Source organism: Crinia signifera, chromosome 9 (assembly GCF_055691185.1).
Source record: "Crinia signifera chromosome 9, ASM5569118v1, whole genome shotgun sequence".
NCBI classification, from domain to species: domain Eukaryota; kingdom Metazoa; phylum Chordata; class Amphibia; order Anura; family Myobatrachidae; genus Crinia; species Crinia signifera.
The window spans coordinates 42,506,093-42,531,693 of NC_139225.1; positions in this window are offsets into that span (position 1 = coordinate 42,506,093).

Genomic DNA, 25,601 nt, shown 5'->3' on the forward strand with positions numbered 1-25,601 from the left:
TTAGATTGACCGGCAAGGATTGAAATTCGCATCCGAGCGAATATCGTATCTATCTATCTTATCTATCTTATCTATCTATAAAAAACTGTATGGCTGGTGCCGGCAAATCATTCGCAAGGCGGGGTTAGGGTGACCGGCAAGGATTCAAATTCACATCCGAGCAAGTCAACCTGAACAAGGGCCTATGGCCTATGGATTGGCTAGACACGTTTTTTAGTGTGAATGTATACCAGGTACATATTATCAGTAATTAATATTATTAATTACCTGTCTTGTGTCTCCTGTGTCGGTACTTCGTCATTGATCGTTGTCTTAAAGCGAAGTTTGCAGTTACCTAAAAAAATAAGAAAAGAGGTGTGATAATATGTTCTCGATACACATTGACACAAAAAAAGGCACTATACTGTATCAATCAATCTATCTATCTATCTGATCTATCGTATCTTATCTACCTATGTTATCTATCTATCTTATCTATCTATCTATCTTATCTGTCTTATCTATCTTATCTATCTTATCTATCTATAAAAAACTGAATGCCTGCTACCGGCCAACCATTCGCAAGGCGGGTTAGATTGACCAGCAAGGATTGAAATTCGCATTCGAGCGAATATCGTATCTATCTATCTTATCTATCTATCTTATCTATCTATAAAAAACTGAATGCCTGGTACCGGCCAACCATTCGCAAGGCGGGTTAGATTGACCGGCAAGGATTGAAATTCGCATCCGAGCGAATATCGTATCTATCTTATCTATCTATCTTATCTATCTATAAAAAACTGAATGCCTGGTACCGGCCAACCATTCGCAAGGCGGGTTAGATTGACCGGCAAGGATTGAAATTCGCATCCGAGCGAATATCGTATCTATCTATCTTATCTATCTTATCTATCTATAAAAAACTGTATGGCTGGTGCCGGCAAATCATTCGCAAGGCGGGGTTAGGGTGACCGGCAAGGATTCAAATTCACATCCGAGCAAGTCAACCTGAACAAGGGCCTATGGCCTATGGATTGGCTAGACACGTTTTTTAGTGTGAATGTATACCGGGTACATATTATCAGTAATTAATATTATTAATTACCTGTCTTGTGTCTCCTGTGTCGGTACTTCGTCATTGATCGTTGTCTTGAATCGAAGTTTGCAGTTACCTAAAAAAATAAGAAAAGAGGTGTGATAATATGTTCTCGATACACATTGACACAAAAAAAGGCACTATACTGTATCAATCAATCTATCTATCTATCTTATCTATCTTATCTATCTATAAAAAACTGAATACCTTGTGCTGGCCAACCATTCGCAAGGCGGGTTAGATTGACCGGCAAGGATTGAAATTCGCATCCGAGCGAATATCTTATCTATCTATCTTATCTATCTATAAAAAACTGAATACCTGGTACCGGCCAACCATTCGCAAGGCGGGTTAGATTGACCAGCAAGGATTGAAATTCGCATTCGAGCGAATATCGTATCTATCTATCTATCTTATCTATCTATAAAAAACTGAATACCTGGTACCGGCCAACCATTCGCAAGGCGGGTTAGATTGACCAGCAAGGATTGAAATCCGCATTCGAGCGAATATCGTATCTATCTATCTTATCTATCTATCTTATCTATCTATAAAAAACTGAATGCCTGGTACCGGCCAACCATTCGCAAGGCGGGTTAGATTGACCGGCAAGGATTGAAATTCGCATCCGAGCGAATATCATATCTATCTATCTTATCTATCTATAAAAAACTGAATGCCTGGTACCGGCCAACCATTCGCAAGGCGGGTTAGATTGACCGGCAAGGATTGAAATTCGCATCCGAGCGAATATCTTATCTATCTATCTTATCTATCTATCTTATCTATCTATAAAAAACTGAATACCTGGTACCGGCCAACCATTCGCAAGGCGGGTTAGATTGACCGGCAAGGATTGAAATTCGCATCCGAGCGAATATCGTATCTATCTATCTTATCTATCTATAAAAAACTGTATGGCTGGTGCCGGCAAATCATTCGCAAGGCGGGGTTAGGGTGACCGGCAAGGATTCAAATTCACATCCGAGCAAGTCAACCTGAACAAGGGCCGATGGCCTATGGATTGGCTAGACACGTTTTTTAGTGTGAATGTATACCGGGTACATATTATCAGTAATTAATATTATTAATTACCTGTCTTGTGTCTCCTGTGTCGGTACTTCGTCATTGATCGTTGTCTTGAATCGAAGTTTGCAGTTACCTAAAAAAATAAGAAAAGAGGTGTGATAATATGTTCTCGATACACATTGACACAAAAAAAGGCACTATACTGTATCAATCAATCTATCTATCTATCTTATCTATCTTATCTATCTATAAAAAACTGAATACCTTGTGCTGGCCAACCATTCGCAAGGCGGGTTAGATTGACCGGCAAGGATTGAAATTCGCATCCGAGCGAATATCTTATCTATCTATCTTATCTATCTTATCTATCTATAAAAAACTGAATACCTGGTACCGGCCAACCATTCGCAAGGCGGGTTAGATTGACCAGCAAGGATTGAAATTCGCATTCGAGCGAATATCGTATCTATCTATCTTATCTATCTATCTTATCTATCTATAAAAAACTGAATGCCTGGTACCGGCCAACCATTCGCAAGGCGGGTTAGATTGACCGGCAAGGATTGAAATTCGCATCCGAGCGAATATCATATCTATCTATCTTATCTATCTATAAAAAACTGAATGCCTGGTACCGGCCAACCATTCGCAAGGCGGGTTAGATTGACCGGCAAGGATTGAAATTCGCATTCGAGCGAATATCTTATCTATCTATCTTATCTATCTATCTTATCTATCTATAAAAAACTGAATACCTGGTACCGGCCAACCATTCGCAAGGCGGGTTAGATTGACCGGCAAGGATTGAAATTCGCATCCGAGCGAATATCATATCTATCTATCTTATCTATCTATAAAAAACTGAATGCCTGGTACCGGCCAACCATTCGCAATGCGGGTTAGATTGACCGGCAAGGATTGAAATTCGCATCCGAGCGAATATCTTATCTATCTATCTTATCTATCTATCTTATCTATCTATAAAAAACTGAATACCTGGTACCGGCCAACCATTCGCAAGGCGGGTTAGATTGACCGGCAAGGATTGAAATTCGCATCCGAGCGAATATCGTATCTATCTATCTTATCTATCTATAAAAAACTGTATGGCTGGTGCCGGCAAATCATTCGCAAGGCGGGGTTAGGGTGACCGGCAAGGATTCAAATTCACATCCGAGCAAGTCAACCTGAACAAGGGCCTATGGCCTATGGATTGGCTAGACACGTTTTTTAGTGTGAATGTATACCGGGTACATATTATCAGTAATTAATATTATTAATTACCTGTCTTGTGTCTCCTGTGTCGGTACTTCGTCATTGATCGTTGTCTTGAATCGAAGTTTGCAGTTACCTAAAAAAATAAGAAAAGAGGTGTGATAATATGTTCTCGATACACATTGACACAAAAAAGGCACTATACTGTATCAATCAATCTATCTATCTATCTTATCTATCTATAAAAAACTGAATACCTTGTGCTGGCCAACCATTCGCAAGGCGGGTTAGATTGACCGGCAAGGATTGAAATTCGCATCCGAGCGAATATCTTATCTATCTATCTTATCTATCTATAAAAAACTGAATACCTTGTACCGGCCAACCATTCGCAAGGCGGGTTAGATTGACCAGCAAGGATTGAAATTCGCATTCGAGCGAATATCGTATCTATCTATCTTATCTATCTATCTTATCTATCTATAAAAAACTGAATACCTGGTACCGGACAACCATTCGCAAGGCGGGTTAGATTGACCAGCAAGGATTGAAATTCGCATCCGAGCGAATATCTTATCTATCTATCTTATCTATCTATCTTATCTATCTATAAAAAACTGAATACCTGGTACCGGCCAACCATTCGCAAGGCGGGTTAGATTGACCGGCAAGGATTGAAATTCGCATCCGAGCGAATATCGTATCTATCTATCTTATCTATCTTATCTATCTATAAAAAACTGTATGGCTGGTGCCGGCAAATCATTCGCAAGGCGGGGTTAGGGTGACCGGCAAGGATTCAAATTCACATCCGAGCAAGTCAACCTGAACAAGGGCCTATGGCCTATGGATTGGCTAGACACGTTTTTTAGTGTGAATGTATACCGGGTACATATTATCAGTAATTAATATTATTAATTACCTGTCTTGTGTCTCCTGTGTCGGTACTTCGTCATTGATCGTTGTCTTGAATCGAAGTTTGCAGTTACCTAAAAAAATAAGAAAAGAGGTGTGATAATATGTTCTCGATACACATTGACACAAAAAAAGGCACTATACTGTATCAATCAATCTATCTATCTATCTTATCTATCTTATCTATCTATAAAAAACTGAATACCTTGTGCTGGCCAACCATTCGCAAGGCGGGTTAGATTGACCGGCAAGGATTGAAATTCGCATCCGAGCGAATATCTTATCTATCTATCTTATCTATCTATAAAAAACTGAATACCTGGTACCGGCCAACCATTCGCAAGGCGGGTTAGATTGACCAGCAAGGATTGAAATTCGCATTCGAGCGAATATCTTATCTATCTATCTTATCTATCTATCTTATCTATCTATCTTATCTATCTATAAAAAACTGAATACCTGGTACCGGCCAACCATTCGCAAGGCGGGTTAGATTGACCGGCAAGGATTGAAATTCGCATCCGAGCGAATATCGTATCTATCTATCTTATCTATCTTATCTATCTATAAAAAACTGAATACCTGGTACCGGCCAACCATTCGCAAGGCAGGTTAGATTGACCAGCAAGGATTGAAATTCGCATTCGAGCGAATATCGTATCTATCTATCTTATCTATCTATCTTATCTATCTATAAAAAACTGAATACCTGGTACCGGCCAACCATTCGCAAGGCGGGTTAGATTGACCAGCAAGGATTGAAATTCGCATTCGAGCGAATATCGTATCTATCTATCTTATCTATCTTATCTGTCTATAAAAAACTGAATGCCTGGTACCGGCCAACCATTCGCAAGGCGGGTTAGATTGACCGGCAAGGATTGAAATTCGCATCCGAGCGAATATCATATCTATCTATCTTATCTATCTATAAAAAACTGAATGCCTGGTACCGGCCAACCATTCGCAAGGCGGGTTAGATTGACCGGCAAGGATTGAAATTCGCATCCGAGCGAATATCTTATCTATCTATCTTATCTATCTATCTTATCTATCTATAAAAAACTGAATACCTGGTACCGGCCAACCATTCGCAAGGCGGGTTAGATTGACCGGCAAGGATTGAAATTCGCATCCGAGCGAATATCGTATCTATCTATCTTATCTATCTTATCTATCTATAAAAAAACTGTATGGCTGGTGCCGGCAAATCATTCGCAAGGCGGGGTTAGGGTGACCGGCAAGGATTCAAATTCACATCCGAGCAAGTCAACCTGAACAAGGGCCTATGGCCTATGGATTGGCTAGACACGTTTTTTAGTGTGAATGTATACCGGGTACATATTATCAGTAATTAATATTATTAATTACCTGTCTTGTGTCTCCTGTGTCGGTACTTCGTCATTGATCGTTGTCTTGAATCGAAGTTTACAGTTACCTAAAAAAATAAGAAAAGAGGTGTGATAATATGTTCTCGATACACATTGACACAAAAAAAGGCACTATACTGTATCAATCAATCTATCTATCTATCTTATCTATCTTATCTATCTATAAAAAACTGAATACCTTGTGCTGGCCAACCATTCGCAAGGCGGGTTAGATTGACCGGCAAGGATTGAAATTCGCATCCGAGCGAATATCTTATCTATCTATCTTATCTATCTTATCTATGTATAAAAAACTGAATACCTGGTACCGGCCAACCATTCGCAAGGCAGGTTAGATTGACCAGCAAGGATTGAAATTCGCATTCGAGCGAATATCGTATCTATCTATCTTATCTATCTATCTTATCTATCTATAAAAAACTGAATACCTGGTACCGGCCAACCATTCGCAAGGCGGGTTAGATTGACCAGCAAGGATTGAAATTCGCATTCGAGCGAATATCGTATCTATCTATCTTATCTATCTTATCTGTCTATAAAAAACTGAATGCCTGGTACCGGCCAACCATTCGCAAGGCGGGTTAGATTGACCGGCAAGGATTGAAATTCGCATCCGAGCGAATATCATATCTATCTATCTTATCTATCTATAAAAAACTGAATGCCTGGTACCGGCCAACCATTCGCAAGGCGGGTTAGATTGACCGGCAAGGATTGAAATTCGCATCCGAGCGAATATCTTATCTATCTATCTTATCTATCTATCTTATCTATCTATAAAAAACTGAATACCTGGTACCGGCCAACCATTCGCAAGGCGGGTTAGATTGACCGGCAAGGATTGAAATTCGCATCCGAGCGAATATCGTATCTATCTATCTTATCTATCTTATCTATCTATAAAAAACTGTATGGCTGGTGCCGGCAAATCATTCGCAAGGCGGGGTTAGGGTGACCGGCAAGGATTCAAATTCACATCCGAGCAAGTCAACCTGAACAAGGGCCTATGGCCTATGGATTGGCTAGACACGTTTTTTAGTGTGAATGTATACCGGGTACATATTATCAGTAATTGTTATTATTAATTACCTGTCTTGTGTCTCCTGTGTCGGTACTTCGTCATTGATCGTTGTCTTGAATCGAAGTTTGCAGTTACCTAAAATAAGAAAAGAGGTGTGATAATATGTTCTCGATACACATTGACACAAAAAAAGGCACTATACTGTATCAATCAATCTATCTATCTATCTTATCTATCTTATCTATCTATAAAAAAACTGAATACCTTGTGCTGGCCAACCATTCGCAAGGCGGGTTAGATTGACCGGCAAGGATTGAAATTCGCATCCGAGCGAATATCGTATCTATCTATCTTATCTATCTATCTTATCTATCTATAAAAAACTGAATACCTGGTACCGGCCAACCATTCGCAAGGCGGGTTAGATTGACCAGCAAGGATTGAAATTTGCATTCGAGCGAATATCGTATCTATCTATCTTATCTATCTATCTTATCTATCTATAAAAAACTGAATACCTGGTACCGGCCAACCATTCGCAAGGCGGGTTAGATTGACCAGCAAGGATTGAAATTCGCATTCGAGCGAATATCGTATCTATCTATCTTATCTATCTATCTTATCTATCTATAAAAAACTGAATGCCTGGTACCGGCCAACCATTCGCAAGGCGGGTTAGATTGACCGGCAAGGATTGAAATTCGCATCCGAGCGAATATCTTATCTATCTATCTTATCAATCTATCTTCTCTATCTATAAAAAACTGAATACCTGGTACCGGCCAACCATTCGCAAGGCGGGTTAGATTGACCGGCAAGGATTGAAATTCGCATCCGAGCGAATATCGTATCTATCTATCTTATCTATCTTATCTATCTATAAAAAACTGTATGGCTGGTGCCGGCAAATCATTCGCAAGGCGGGGTTAGGGTGACCGGCAAGGATTCAAATTCACATCCGAGCAAGTCAACCTGAACAAGGGCCTATGGCCTATGGATTGGCTAGACACGTTTTTTAGTGTGAATGTATACCAGGTACATATTATCAGTAATTAATATTATTAATTACCTGTCTTGTGTCTCCTGTGTCGGTACTTCGTCATTGATCGTTGTCTTAAAGCGAAGTTTGCAGTTACCTAAAAAAATAAGAAAAGAGGTGTGATAATATGTTCTCGATACACATTGACACAAAAAAAGGCACTATACTGTATCAATCAATCTATCTATCTATCTGATCTATCGTATCTTATCTACCTATGTTATCTATCTATCTATCTTATCTATCTATCTATCTTATCTGTCTTATCTATCTTATCTATCTTATCTATCTATAAAAAACTGAATGCCTGCTACCGGCCAACCATTCGCAAGGCGGGTTAGATTGACCAGCAAGGATTGAAATTCGCATTCGAGCGAATATCGTATCTATCTATCTTATCTATCTATCTTATCTATCTATAAAAAACTGAATGCCTGGTACCGGCCAACCATTCGCAAGGCGGGTTAGATTGACCGGCAAGGATTGAAATTCGCATCCGAGCGAATATCGTATCTATCTTATCTATCTATCTTATCTATCTATAAAAAACTGAATGCCTGGTACCGGCCAACCATTCGCAAGGCGGGTTAGATTGACCGGCAAGGATTGAAATTCGCATCCGAGCGAATATCGTATCTATCTATCTTATCTATCTTATCTATCTATAAAAAACTGTATGGCTGGTGCCGGCAAATCATTCGCAAGGCGGGGTTAGGGTGACCGGCAAGGATTCAAATTCACATCCGAGCAAGTCAACCTGAACAAGGGCCTATGGCCTATGGATTGGCTAGACACGTTTTTTAGTGTGAATGTATACCGGGTACATATTATCAGTAATTAATATTATTAATTACCTGTCTTGTGTCTCCTGTGTCGGTACTTCGTCATTGATCGTTGTCTTGAATCGAAGTTTGCAGTTACCTAAAAAAATAAGAAAAGAGGTGTGATAATATGTTCTCGATACACATTGACACAAAAAAAGGCACTATACTGTATCAATCAATCTATCTATCTATCTTATCTATCTTATCTATCTATAAAAAACTGAATACCTTGTGCTGGCCAACCATTCGCAAGGCGGGTTAGATTGACCGGCAAGGATTGAAATTCGCATCCGAGCGAATATCTTATCTATCTATCTTATCTATCTTATCTATCTATAAAAAACTGAATACCTGGTACCGGCCAACCATTCGCAAGGCGGGTTAGATTGACCAGCAAGGATTGAAATTCGCATTCGAGCGAATATCGTATCTATCTATCTTATCTATCTATCTTATCTATAAAAAACTGAATACCTGGTACCGGCCAACCATTCGCAAGGCGGGTTAGATTGACCGGCAAGGATTGAAATTCGCATCCGAGCGAATATCATATCTATCTATCTTATCTATCTATAAAAAACTGAATGCCTGGTACCGGCCAACCATTCGCAAGGCGGGTTAGATTGACCGGCAAGGATTGAAATTCGCATCCGAGCGAATATCTTATCTATCTATCTTCTCTATCTATCTTATCTATCTATAAAAAACTGAATACCTGGTACCGGCCAACCATTCGCAAGGCGGGTTAGATTGACCGGCAAGGATTGAAATTCGCATCCGAGCAAGTCAACCTGAACAAGGGCCTATGGCCTATGGATTGGCTAGACACGTTTTTTAGTGTGAATGTATACCGGGTACATATTATCAGTAATTAATATTATTAATTACCTGTCTTGTGTCTCCTGTGTCGGTACTTCGTCATTGATCGTTGTCTTGAATCGAAGTTTGCAGTTACCTAAAAAAATAAGAAAAGAGGTGTGATAATATGTTCTCGATACACATTGACACAAAAAAAATCACTATACTGTATCAATCAATCTATCTATCTATCTTATCTATCTTATCTATCTATAAAAAACTGAATACCTTGTGCTGGCCAACCATTCGCAAGGCGGGTTAGATTGACCGGCAAGGATTGAAATTCGCATCCGAGCGAATATCTTATCTATCTATCTTATCTATCTTATCTATCTATAAAAAACTGAATACCTGGTACCGGCCAACCATTCGCAAGGCGGGTTAGATTGACCAGCAAGGATTGAAATTCGCATTCGAGCGAATATCGTATCTATCTATCTATCTTATCTATCTATAAAAAACTGAATACCTGGTACCGGCCAACCATTCGCAAGGCGGGTTAGATTGACCAGCAAGGATTGAAATTCGCATTCGAGCGAATATCGTATCTATCTATCTTATCTATCTATCTTATCTATCTATAAAAAACTGAATGCCTGGTACCGGCCAACCATTCGCAAGGCGGGTTAGATTGACCGGCAAGGATTGAAATTCGCATCCGAGCGAATATCATATCTATCTATCTTATCTATCTATAAAAAACTGAATGCCTGGTACCGGCCAACCATTCGCAAGGCGGGTTAGATTGACCGGCAAGGATTGAAATTCGCATCCGAGCGAATATCTTATCTATCTATCTTATCTATCTATCTTATCTATCTATAAAAAACTGAATACCTGGTACCGGCCAACCATTCGCAAGGCGGGTTAGATTGACCGGCAAGGATTGAAATTCGCATCCGAGCGAATATCGTATCTATCTATCTTATCTATCTATAAAAAACTGTATGGCTGGTGCCGGCAAATCATTCGCAAGGCGGGGTTAGGGTGACCGGCAAGGATTCAAATTCACATCCGAGCAAGTCAACCTGAACAAGGGCCTATGGCCTATGGATTGGCTAGACACGTTTTTTAGTGTGAATGTATACCGGGTACATATTATCAGTAATTAATATTATTAATTACCTGTCTTGTGTCTCCTGTGTCGGTACTTCGTCATTGATCGTTGTCTTGAATCGAAGTTTACAGTTACCTAAAAAAATAAGAAAAGAGGTGTGATAATATGTTCTCGATACACATTGACACAAAAAAAGGCACTATACTGTATCAATCAATCTATCTATCTATCTTATCTATCTTATCTATCTATAAAAAACTGAATACCTTGTGCTGGCCAACCATTCGCAAGGCGGGTTAGATTGACCGGCAAGGATTGAAATTCGCATCCGAGCGAATATCTTATCTATCTATCTTATCTATCTTATCTATCTATAAAAAACTGAATACCTGGTACCGGCCAACCATTCGCAAGGCAGGTTAGATTGACCAGCAAGGATTGAAATTCGCATTCGAGCGAATATCGTATCTATCTATCTTATCTATCTATCTTATCTATCTATAAAAAACTGAATACCTGGTACCGGCCAACCATTCGCAAGGCGGGTTAGATTGACCAGCAAGGATTGAAATTCGCATTCGAGCGAATATCGTATCTATCTATCTTATCTATCTTATCTGTCTATAAAAAACTGAATGCCTGGTACCGGCCAACCATTCGCAAGGCGGGTTAGATTGACCGGCAAGGATTGAAGTTCGCATCCGAGCGAATATCATATCAATCTATCTTATCTATCTATAAAAAACTGAATGCCTGGTACCGGCCAACCATTCGCAAGGCGGGTTAGATTGACCGGCAAGGATTGAAATTCGCATCCGAGCGAATATCTTATCTATCTATCTTATCTATCTATCTTATCTATCTATAAAAAACTGAATACCTGGTACCGGCCAACCATTCGCAAGGCGGGTTAGATTGACCGGCAAGGATTGAAATTCGCATCCGAGCGAATATCGTATCTATCTATCTTATCTATCTTATCTATCTATAAAAAACTGTATGGCTGGTGCCGGCAAATCATTCGCAAGGCGGGGTTAGGGTGACCGGCAAGGATTCAAATTCACATCCGAGCAAGTCAACCTGAACAAGGGCCTATGGCCTATGGATTGGCTAGACACGTTTTTTAGTGTGAATGTATACCGGGTACATATTATCAGTAATTGTTATTATTAATTACCTGTCTTGTGTCTCCTGTGTCGGTACTTCGTCATTGATCGTTGTCTTGAATCGAAGTTTGCAGTTACCTAAAATAAGAAAAGAGGTGTGATAATATGTTCTCGATACACATTGACACAAAAAAAGGCACTATACTGTATCAATCAATCTATCTATCTATCTTATCTATCTTATCTATCTATAAAAAAACTGAATACCTTGTGCTGGCCAACCATTCGCAAGGCGGGTTAGATTGACCGGCAAGGATTGAAATTCGCATCCGAGCGAATATCGTATCTATCTATCTTATCTATCTATCTTATCTATCTATAAAAAACTGAATACCTGGTACCGGCCAACCATTCGCAAGGCGGGTTAGATTGACCAGCAAGGATTGAAATTTGCATTCGAGCGAATATCGTATCTATCTATCTTATCTATCTATCTTATCTATCTATAAAAAACTGAATACCTGGTACCGGCCAACCATTCGCAAGGCGGGTTAGATTGACCAGCAAGGATTGAAATTCGCATTCGAGCGAATATCGTATCTATCTATCTTATCTATCTATCTTATCTATCTATAAAAAACTGAATGCCTGGTACCGGCCAACCATTCGCAAGGCGGGTTAGATTGACCGGCAAGGATTGAAATTCGCATCCGAGCGAATATCTTATCTATCTATCTTATCAATCTATCTTCTCTATCTATAAAAAACTGAATACCTGGTACCGGCCAACCATTCGCAAGGCGGGTTAGATTGACCGGCAAGGATTGAAATTCGCATCCGAGCGAATATCGTATCTATCTATCTTATCTATCTTATCTATCTATAAAAAACTGTATGGCTGGTGCCGGCAAATCATTCGCAAGGCGGGGTTAGGGTGACCGGCAAGGATTCAAATTCACATCCGAGCAAGTCAACCTGAACAAGGGCCTATGGCCTATGGATTGGCTAGACACGTTTTTTAGTGTGAATGTATACCGGGTACATATTATCAGTAATTAATATTATTAATTACCTGTCTTGTGTCTCCTGTGTCGGTACTTCGTCATTGATCGTTGTCTTGAATCGAAGTTTACAGTTACCTAAAAAAATAAGAAAAGAGGTGTGATAATATGTTCTCGATACACATTGACACAAAAAAAGGCACTATACTGTATCAATCAATCTATCTATCTATCTTATCTATCTTATCTATCTATAAAAAACTGAATACCTTGTGCTGGCCAACCATTCGCAAGGCGGGATAGATTGACCGGCAAGGATTGAAATTCGCATCCGAGCGAATATCTTATCTATCTATCTTATCTATCTTATCTATCTATAAAAAACTGAATACCTGGTACCGGCCAACCATTCGCAAGGCAGGTTAGATTGACCAGCAAGGATTGAAATTCGCATTCGAGCGAATATCGTATCTATCTATCTTATCTATCTATCTTATCTATCTATAAAAAACTGAATACCTGGTACCGGCCAACCATTCGCAAGGCGGGTTAGATTGACCAGCAAGGATTGAAATTCGCATTCGAGCGAATATCGTATCTATCTATCTTATCTATCTTATCTGTCTATAAAAAACTGAATGCCTGGTACCGGCCAACCATTCGCAAGGCGGGTTAGATTGACCGGCAAGGATTGAAATTCGCATCCGAGCGAATATCATATCTATCTATCTTATCTATCTATAAAAAACTGAATGCCTGGTACCGGCCAACCATTCGCAAGGCGGGTTAGATTGACCGGCAAGGATTGAAATTCGCATCCGAGCGAATATCTTATCTATCTATCTTATCTATCTATCTTATCTATCTATAAAAAACTGAATACCTGGTACCGGCCAACCATTCGCAAGGCGGGTTAGATTGACCGGCAAGGATTGAAATTCGCATCCGAGCGAATATCGTATCTATCTATCTTATCTATCTTATCTATCTATAAAAAACTGTATGGCTGGTGCCGGCAAATCATTCGCAAGGCGGGGTTAGGGTGACCGGCAAGGATTCAAATTCACATCCGAGCAAGTCAACCTGAACAAGGGCCTATGGCCTATGGATTGGCTAGACACGTTTTTTAGTGTGAATGTATACCGGGTACATATTATCAGTAATTGTTATTATTAATTACCTGTCTTGTGTCTCCTGTGTCGGTACTTCGTCATTGATCGTTGTCTTGAATCGAAGTTTGCAGTTACCTAAAATAAGAAAAGAGGTGTGATAATATGTTCTCGATACACATTGACACAAAAAAAGGCACTATACTGTATCAATCAATCTATCTATCTATCTTATCTATCTTATCTATCTATAAAAAAACTGAATACCTTGTGCTGGCCAACCATTCGCAAGGCGGGTTAGATTGACCGGCAAGGATTGAAATTCGCATCCGAGCGAATATCGTATCTATCTATCTTATCTATCTATCTTATCTATCTATAAAAAACTGAATACCTGGTACCGGCCAACCATTCGCAAGGCGGGTTAGATTGACCAGCAAGGATTGAAATTTGCATTCGAGCGAATATCGTATCTATCTATCTTATCTATCTATCTTATCTATCTATAAAAAACTGAATACCTGGTACCGGCCAACCATTCGCAAGGCGGGTTAGATTGACCAGCAAGGATTGAAATTCGCATTCGAGCGAATATCGTATCTATCTATCTTATCTATCTATCTTATCTATCTATAAAAAACTGAATGCCTGGTACCGGCCAACCATTCGCAAGGCGGGTTAGATTGACCGGCAAGGATTGAAATTCGCATCCGAGCGAATATCTTATCTATCTATCTTATCAATCTATCTTCTCTATCTATAAAAAACTGAATACCTGGTACCGGCCAACCATTCGCAAGGCGGGTTAGATTGACCGGCAAGGATTGAAATTCGCATCCGAGCGAATATCGTATCTATCTATCTTATCTATCTTATCTATCTATAAAAAACTGTATGGCTGGTGCCGGCAAATCATTCGCAAGGCGGGGTTAGGGTGACCGGCAAGGATTCAAATTCACATCCGAGCAAGTCAACCTGAACAAGGGCCTATGGCCTATGGATTGGCTAGACACGTTTTTTAGTGTGAATGTATACCAGGTACATATTATCAGTAATTAATATTATTAATTACCTGTCTTGTGTCTCCTGTGTCGGTACTTCGTCATTGATCGTTGTCTTAAAGCGAAGTTTGCAGTTACCTAAAAAAATAAGAAAAGAGGTGTGATAATATGTTCTCGATACACATTGACACAAAAAAAGGCACTATACTGTATCAATCAATCTATCTATCTATCTGATCTATCGTATCTTATCTACCTATGTTATCTATCTATCTATCTTATCTATCTATCTATCTTATCTGTCTTATCTATCTTATCTATCTTATCTATCTATAAAAAACTGAATGCCTGCTACCGGCCAACCATTCGCAAGGCGGGTTAGATTGACCAGCAAGGATTGAAATTCGCATTCGAGCGAATATCGTATCTATCTATCTTATCTATCTATCTTATCTATCTATAAAAAACTGAATGCCTGGTACCGGCCAACCATTCGCAAGGCGGGTTAGATTGACCGGCAAGGATTGAAATTCGCATCCGAGCGAATATCGTATCTATCTTATCTATCTATCTTATCTATCTATAAAAAACTGAATGCCTGGTACCGGCCAACCATTCGCAAGGCGGGTTAGATTGACCGGCAAGGATTGAAATTCGCATCCGAGCGAATATCGTATCTATCTATCTTATCTATCTTATCTATCTATAAAAAACTGTATGGCTGGTGCCGGCAAATCATTCGCAAGGCGGGGTTAGGGTGACCGGCAAGGATTCAAATTCACATCCGAGCAAGTCAACCTGAACAAGGGCCTATGGCCTATGGATTGGCTAGACACGTTTTTTAGTGTGAATGTATACCGGGTACATATTATCAGTAATTAATATTATTAATTACCTGTCTTGTGTCTCCTGTGTCGGTACTTCGTCATTGATCGTTGTCTTGAATCGAAGTTTGCAGTTACCTAAAAAAATAAGAAAAGAGGTGTGATAATATGTTCTCGATACACATTGACACAAAAAAAGGCACTATACTGTATCAATCAATCTATCTATCTATCTTATCTATCTTATCTATCTATAAAAAACTGAATACCTTGTGCTGGCCAACCATTCGCAAGGCGGGTTAGATTGACCGGCAAGGATTGAAATTCGCATCCGAGCGAATATCTTATCTATCTATCTTATCTATCTTATCTATCTATAAAAAACTGAATACCTGGTACCGGCCAACCATTCGCAAGGCGGGTTAGATTGACCAGCAAGGATTGAAATTCGCATTCGAGCGAATATCGTATCTATCTATCTTATCTATCTATCTTATCTATAAAAAACTGAATACCTGGTACCGGCCAACCATTCGCAAGGCGGGTTAGATTGACCGGCAAGGATTGAAATTCGCATCCGAGCGAATATCATATCTATCTATCTTATCTATCTATAAAAAACTGAATGCCTGGTACCGGCCAACCATTCGCAAGGCGGGTTAGATTGACCGGCAAGGATTGAAATTCGCATCCGAGCGAATATCTTATCTATCTATCTTCTCTATCTATCTTATCTATCTATAAAAAACTGAATACCTGGTACCGGCCAACCATTCGCAAGGCGGGTTAGATTGACCGGCAAGGATTGAAATTCGCATCCGAGCAAGTCAACCTGAACAAGGGCCTATGGCCTATGGATTGGCTAGACACGTTTTTTAGTGTGAATGTATACCGGGTACATATTATCAGTAATTAATATTATTAATTACCTGTCTTGTGTCTCCTGTGTCGGTACTTCGTCATTGATCGTTGTCTTGAATCGAAGTTTGCAGTTACCTAAAAAAATAAGAAAAGAGGTGTGATAATATGTTCTCGATACACATTGACACAAAAAAAGTCACTATACTGTATCAATCAATCTATCTTATCTATCTTATCTATCTATAAAAAACTGAATACCTTGTGCTGGCCAACCATTCGCAAGGCGGGTTAGATTGACCGGCAAGGATTGAAATTCGCATCCGAGCGAATATCTTATCTATCTATCTTATCTATCTTATCTATCTATAAAAAACTGAATACCTGGTACCGGCCAACCATTCGCAAGGCGGGTTAGATTGACCAGCAAGGATTGAAATTCGCATTCGAGCGAATATCGTATCTATCTATCTATCTTATCTATCTATAAAAAACTGAATACCTGGTACCGGCCAACCATTCGCAAGGCGGGTTAGATTGACCAGCAAGGATTGAAATTCGCATTCGAGCGAATATCGTATCTATCTATCTTATCTATCTATCTTATCTATCTATAAAAAACTGAATGCCTGGTACCGGCCAACCATTCGCAAGGCGGGTTAGATTGACCGGCAAGGATTGAAATTCGCATCCGAGCGAATATCATATCTATCTATCTTATCTATCTATAAAAAACTGAATGCCTGGTACCGGCCAACCATTCGCAAGGCGGGTTAGATTGACCGGCAAGGATTGAAATTCGCATCCGAGCGAATATCTTATCTATCTATCTTATCTATCTATCTTATCTATCTATAAAAAACTGAATACCTGGTACCGGCCAACCATTCGCAAGGCGGGTTAGATTGACCGGCAAGGATTGAAATTCGCATCCGAGCGAATATCGTATCTATCTTATCTATCTATAAAAAACTGTATGGCTGGTGCCGGCAAATCATTCGCAAGGCGGGGTTAGGGTGACCGGCAAGGATTCAAATTCACATCCGAGCAAGTCAACCTGAACAAGGGCCTATGGCCTATGGATTGGCTAGACACGTTTTTTAGTGTGAATGTATACCGGGTACATATTATCAGTAATTAATATTATTAATTACCTGTCTTGTGTCTCCTGTGTCGGTACTTCGCCATTGATCGTTGTCTTGAATCGAAGTTTGCAGTTACCGAAAAAAATAAGAAAAGAGGTGTGATAATATGTTCTCGATACACATTGACACAAAAAAAGGCACTATACTGTATCAATCAATCTATCTATCTATCTTATCTATCTTATCTATCTATAAAAAACTGAATACCTTGTGCTGGCCAACCATTCGCAAGGCGGGTTAGATTGACCGGCAAGGATTGAAATTCGCATCCGAGCGAATATCTTATCTATCTATCTTATCTATCTATAAAAAACTGAATACCTGGTACCGGCCAACCATTCGCAAGGCGGGTTAGATTGACCAGCAAGGATTGAAATTCGCATTCGAGCGAATATCGTATCTATCTATCTTATCTATCTATCTTATCTATCTATAAAAAACTGAATACCTGGTACCGGCCAACCATTCGCAAGGCGGGTTAGATTGACCAGCAAGGATTGAAATTCGCATTCGAGCGAATATTGTATCTATCTTATCTATCTTATCTATCTATAAAAAACTGAATGCCTGGTACCGGCCAACCATTCGCAAGGCGGGTTAGATTGACCGGCAAGGATTGAAATTCGCATCCGAGCGAATATCATATCTATCTATCTTATCTATCTATAAAAAACTGAATGCCTGGTACCGGCCAACCATTCGCAAGGCGGGTTAGATTGACCGGCAAGGATTGAAATTCGCATCAGAGCGAATATCTTATCTATCTATCTTATCTATCTATCTTATCTATCTATAAAAAACTGAATACCTGGTACCGGCCAACCATTCGCAAGGCGGGTTAGATTGACCGGCAAGGATTGAAATTCGCATCCGAGCGAATATCGTATCTATCTATCTTATCTATCTTATCTATCTATAAAAAACTGTATGGCTGGTGCCGGCAAATCATTCGCAAGGCGGGGTTAGGGTGACCGGCAAGGATTCAAATTCACATCCGAGCAAGTCAACCTGAACAAGGGCCTATGGCCTATGGATTGGCTAGACACGTTTTTTAGTGTGAATGTATACCGGGTACATATTATCAGTAATTAATATTATTAATTACCTGTCTTGTGTCTCCAGTGTCGGTACTTCGTCATTGATCGTTGTCTTGAATCGAAGTTTGCAGTTACCTAAAAAAATAAGAAAAGAGGTGTGATAATATGTTCTCGATACACATTGACACAAAAAAAGGCACTATACTGTATCAATCAATCTATCTATCTATCTTATCTATCTTATCTATCTATAAAAAACTGAATACCTTGTGCTGGCCAACCATTCGCAAGGCGGGTTAGATTGACCGGCAAGGATTGAAATTCGCATCCGAGCGAATATCTTATCTATCTATCTTATCTATCTTATCTATCTATAAAAAACTGAATACCTGGTACCGGCCAACCATTCGCAAGGCGGGTTAGATTGACCAGCAAGGATTGAAATTCGCATTCGAGCGAATATCGTATCTATCTATCTTATCTATCTATCTTATCTATCTATAAAAAACTGAATACCTGGTACCGGCCAACCATTCGCAAGGCGGGTTAGATTGACCAGCAAGGATTGAAATTCGCATTCGAGCGAATATCGTATCTATCTTATCTATCTATAAAAAACTGAATGCCTGGTACCGGCCAACCATTCGCAAGGCGGGTTAGATTGACCGGCAAGGATTGAAATTCGCATCCGAGCGAATATCATATCTATCTATCTTATCTATCTATAAAAAACTGAATGCCTGGTACCGGCCAACCATTCGCAAGGCGGGTTAGATTGACCGGCAAGGATTGAAATTCGCATCAGAGCGAATATCTTATCTATCTATCTTATCTATCTATCTTATCTATCTATAAAAAACTGAATACCTGGTACCGGCCAACCATTCGCAAGGCGGGTTAGATTGACCGGCAAGGATTGAAATTCGCATCCGAGCGAATATCGTATCTATCTATCTTATCTATCTTATCTATCTATAAAAAACTGTATGGCTGGTGCCGGCAAATCATTCGCAAGGCGGGGTTAGGGTGACCGGCAAGGATTCAAATTCACATCCGAGCAAGTCAACCTGAACAAGGGCCTATGGCCTATGGATTGGCTAGACACGTTTTTTAGTGTGAATGTATACCGGGTACATATTATCAGTAATTAATATTATTAATTACCTGTCTTGTGTCTCCAGTGTCGGTACTTCGTCATTGATCGTTGTCTTGAATCGAAGTTTGCAGTTACCTAAAAAAATAAGAAAAGAGGTGTGATAATATGTTCTCGATACACATTGACACAAAAAAAGGCACTATACTGTATCAATCAATCTATCTATCTATCTTATCTATCTTATCTATCTATAAAAAAACTGAATACCTTGTGCTGGCCAACCATTCGCAAGGCGGGTTAGATTGACCGGCAAGGATTGAAATTCGCATCCGAGCGAATATCGTATCTATCTATCTTATCTATCTATCTTATCTATCTATAAAAAACTGAATACCTGGTACCGGCCAACCATTCGCAAGGCGGGTTAGATTGACCAGCAAGGATTGAAATTTGCATTCGAGCGAATATCGTATCTATCTATCTTATCTATCTATCTTATCTATCTATAAAAAACTGAATACCTGGTACCGGCCAACCATTCGCAAGGCGGGTTAGATTGACCAGCAAGGATTGAAATTCGCATTCGAGCGAATATCGTATCTATCTATCTTATCTATCTATCTTATCTATCTATAAAAAACTGAATGCCTGGTACCGGCCAACCATTCGCAAGGCGGGTTAGATTGACCGGCAAGGATTGAAATTCGCATCCGAGCGAATATCTTATCTATCTATCTTATCAATCTATCTTCTCTATCTATAAAAAACTGAATACCTGGTACCGGCCAACCATTCGCAAGGCGGGTTAGATTGACCGGCAAGGATTGAAATTCGCATCCGAGCGAATATCGTATCTATCTATCTTATCTATCTTATCTATCTATAAAAAACTGTATGGCTGGTGCCGGCAAATCATTCGCAAGGCGGGGTTAGGGTGACCGGCAAGGATTCAAATTCACATCCGAGCAAGTCAACCTGAACAAGGGCCTATGGCCTATGGATTGGCTAGACACGTTTTTTAGTGTGAATGTATACCGGGTACATATTATCAGTAATTAATATTATTAATTACCTGTCTTGTGTCTCCTGTGTCGGTACTTCGTCATTGATCGTTGTCTTGAATCGAAGTTTACAGTTACCTAAAAAAATAAGAAAAGAGGTGTGATAATATGTTCTCGATACACATTGACACAAAAAAAGGCACTATACTGTATCAATCAATCTATCTATCTATCTATCTTATCTATCTTATCTATCTATAAAAAACTGAATACCTTGTGCTGGCCAACCATTCGCAAGGCGGGATAGATTGACCGGCAAGGATTGAAATTCGCATCCGAGCGAATATCTTATCTATCTATCTTATCTATCTTATCTATCTATAAAAAACTGAATACCTGGTACCGGCCAACCATTCGCAAGGCAGGTTAGATTGACCAGCAAGGATTGAAATTCGCATTCGAGCGAATATCGTATCTATCTATCTTATCTATCTATCTTATCTATCTATAAAAAACTGAATACCTGGTACCGGCCAACCATTCGCAAGGCGGGTTAGATTGACCAGCAAGGATTGAAATTCGCATTCGAGCGAATATCGTATCTATCTATCTTATCTATCTTATCTGTCTATAAAAAACTGAATGCCTGGTACCGGCCAACCATTCGCAAGGCGGGTTAGATTGACCGGCAAGGATTGAAATTCGCATCCGAGCGAATATCATATCTATCTATCTTATCTATCTATAAAAAACTGAATGCCTGGTACCGGCCAACCATTCGCAAGGCGGGTTAGATTGACCGGCAAGGATTGAAATTCGCATCCGAGCGAATATCTTATCTATCTATCTTATCTATCTATCTTATCTATCTATAAAAAACTGAATACCTGGTACCGGCCAACCATTCGCAAGGCGGGTTAGATTGACCGGCAAGGATTGAAATTCGCATCCGAGCGAATATCGTATCTATCTATCTTATCTATCTTATCTATCTATATAAAACTGTATGGCTGGTGCCGGCAAATCATTCGCAAGGCGGGGTTAGGGTGACCGGCAAGGATTCAAATTCACATCCGAGCAAGTCAACCTGAACAAGGGCCTATGGCCTATGGATTGGCTAGACACGTTTTTTAGTGTGAATGTATACCGGGTACATATTATCAGTAATTGTTATTATTAATTACCTGTCTTGTGTCTCCTGTGTCGGTACTTCGTCATTGATCGTTGTCTTGAATCGAAGTTTGCAGTTACCTAAAATAAGAAAAGAGGTGTGATAATATGTTCTCGATACACATTGACACAAAAAAAGGCACTATACTGTATCAATCAATCTATCTATCTATCTTATCTATCTTATCTATCTATAAAAAAACTGAATACCTTGTGCTGGCCAACCATTCGCAAGGCGGGTTAGATTGACCGGCAAGGATTGAAATTCGCATCCGAGCGAATATCGTATCTATCTATCTTATCTATCTATCTTATCTATCTATAAAAAACTGAATACCTGGTACCGGCCAACCATTCGCAAGGCGGGTTAGATTGACCAGCAAGGATTGAAATTTGCATTCGAGCGAATATCGTATCTATCTATCTTATCTATCTATCTTATCTATCTATAAAAAACTGAATACCTGGTACCGGCCAACCATTCGCAAGGCGGGTTAGATTGACCAGCAAGGATTGAAATTCGCATTCGAGCGAATATCGTATCTATCTATCTTATCTATCTATCTTATCTATCTATAAAAAACTGAATGCCTGGTACCGGCCAACCATTCGCAAGGCGGGTTAGATTGACCGGCAAGGATTGAAATTCGCATCCGAGCGAATATCTTATCTATCTATCTTATCAATCTATCTTCTCTATCTATAAAAAACTGAATACCTGGTACCGGCCAACCATTCGCAAGGCGGGTTAGATTGACCGGCAAGGATTGAAATTCGCATCCGAGCGAATATCGTATCTATCTATCTTATCTATCTTATCTATCTATAAAAAACTGTATGGCTGGTGCCGGCAAATCATTCGCAAGGCGGGGTTAGGGTGACCGGCAAGGATTCAAATTCACATCCGAGCAAGTCAACCTGAACAAGGGCCTATGGCCTATGGATTGGCTAGACACGTTTTTTAGTGTGAATGTATACCAGGTACATATTATCAGTAATTAATATTATTAATTACCTGTCTTGTGTCTCCTGTGTCGGTACTTCGTCATTGATCGTTGTCTTAAAGCGAAGTTTGCAGTTACCTAAAAAAATAAGAAAAGAGGTGTGATAATATGTTCTCGATACACATTGACACAAAAAAAGGCACTATACTGTATCAATCAATCTATCTATCTATCTGATCTATCGTATCTTATCTACCTATGTTATCTATCTATCTATCTTATCTATCTATCTATCTATCTTATCTGTCTTATCTATCTTATCTATCTTATCTATCTATAAAAAACTGAATGCCTGCTACCGGCCAACCATTCGCAAGGCGGGTTAGATTGACCAGCAAGGATTGAAATTCGCATTCGAGCGAATATCGTATCTATCTATCTTATCTATCTATCTTATCTATCTATAAAAAACTGAATGCCTGGTACCGGCCAACCATTCGCAAGGCGGGTTAGATTGACCGGCAAGGATTGAAATTCGCATCCGAGCGAATATCGTATCTATCTTATCTATCTATCTTATCTATCTATAAAAAACTGAATGCCTGGTACCGGCCAACCATTCGCAAGGCGGGTTAGATTGACCGGCAAGGATTGAAATTCGCATCCGAGCGAATATCGTATCTATCTATCTTATCTATCTTATCTATCTATAAAAAACTGTATGGCTGGTGCCGGCAAATCATTCGCAAGGCGGGGTTAGGGTGACCGGCAAGGATTCAAATTCACATCCGAGCAAGTCAACCTGAACAAGGGCCTATGGCCTATGGATTGGCTAGACACGTTTTTTAGTGTGAATGTATACCGGGTACATATTATCAGTAATTAATATTATTAATTACCTGTCTTGTGTCTCCTGTGTCGGTACTTCGTCATTGATCGTTGTCTTGAATCGAAGTTTGCAGTTACCTAAAAAAATAAGAAAAGAGGTGTGATAATATGTTCTCGATACACATTGACACAAAAAAAGGCACTATACTGTATCAATCAATCTATCTATCTATCTTATCTATCTTATCTATCTATAAAAAACTGAATACCTTGTGCTGGCCAACCATTCGCAAGGCGGGTTAGATTGACCGGCAAGGATTGAAATTCGCATCCGAGCGAATATCTTATCTATCTATCTTATCTATCTTATCTATCTATAAAAAACTGAATACCTGGTACCGGCCAACCATTCGCAAGGCGGGTTAGATTGACCAGCAAGGATTGAAATTCGCATTCGAGCGAATATCGTATCTATCTATCTTATCTATCTATCTTATCTATAAAAAACTGAATACCTGGTACCGGCCAACCATTCGCAAGGCGGGTTAGATTGACCGGCAAGGATTGAAATTCGCATCCGAGCGAATATCATATCTATCTATCTTATCTATCTATAAAAAACTGAATGCCTGGTACCGGCCAACCATTCGCAAGGCGGGTTAGATTGACCGGCAAGGATTGAAATTCGCATCCGAGCGAATATCTTATCTATCTATCTTCTCTATCTATCTTATCTATCTATAAAAAACTGAATACCTGGTACCGGCCAACCATTCGCAAGGCGGGTTAGATTGACCGGCAAGGATTGAAATTCGCATCCGAGCAAGTCAACCTGAACAAGGGCCTATGGCCTATGGATTGGCTAGACACGTTTTTTAGTGTGAATGTATACCGGGTACATATTATCAGTAATTAATATTATTAATTACCTGTCTTGTGTCTCCTGTGTCGGTACTTCGTCATTGATCGTTGTCTTGAATCGAAGTTTGCAGTTACCTAAAAAAATAAGAAAAGAGGTGTGATAATATGTTCTCGATACACATTGACACAAAAAAAGTCACTATACTGTATCAATCAATCTATCTTATCTATCTTATCTATCTATAAAAAACTGAATACCTTGTGCTGGCCAACCATTCGCAAGGCGGGTTAGATTGACCGGCAAGGATTGAAATTCGCATCCGAGCGAATATCTTATCTATCTATCTTATCTATCTTATCTATCTATAAAAAACTGAATACCTGGTACCGGCCAACCATTCGCAAGGCGGGTTAGATTGACCAGCAAGGATTGAAATTCGCATTCGAGCGAATATCGTATCTATCTATCTATCTTATCTATCTATAAAAAACTGAATACCTGGTACCGGCCAACCATTCGCAAGGCGGGTTAGATTGACCAGCAAGGATTGAAATTCGCATTCGAGCGAATATCGTATCTATCTATCTTATCTATCTATCTTATCTATCTATAAAAAACTGAATGCCTGGTACCGGCCAACCATTCGCAAGGCGGGTTAGATTGACCGGCAAGGATTGAAATTCGCATCCGAGCGAATATCATATCTATCTATCTTATCTATCTATAAAAAACTGAATGCCTGGTACCGGCCAACCATTCGCAAGGCGGGTTAGATTGACCGGCAAGGATTGAAATTCGCATCCGAGCGAATATCTTATCTATCTATCTTATCTATCTATCTTATCTATCTATAAAAAACTGAATACCTGGTACCGGCCAACCATTCGCAAGGCGGGTTAGATTGACCGGCAAGGATTGAAATTCGCATCCGAGCGAATATCGTATCTATCTTATCTATCTATAAAAAACTGTATGGCTGGTGCCGGCAAATCATTCGCAAGGCGGGGTTAGGGTGACCGGCAAGGATTCAAATTCACATCCGAGCAAGTCAACCTGAACAAGGGCCTATGGCCTATGGATTGGCTAGACACGTTTTTTAGTGTGAATGTATACCGGGTACATATTATCAGTAATTAATATTATTAATTACCTGTCTTGTGTCTCCTGTGTCGGTACTTCGCCATTGATCGTT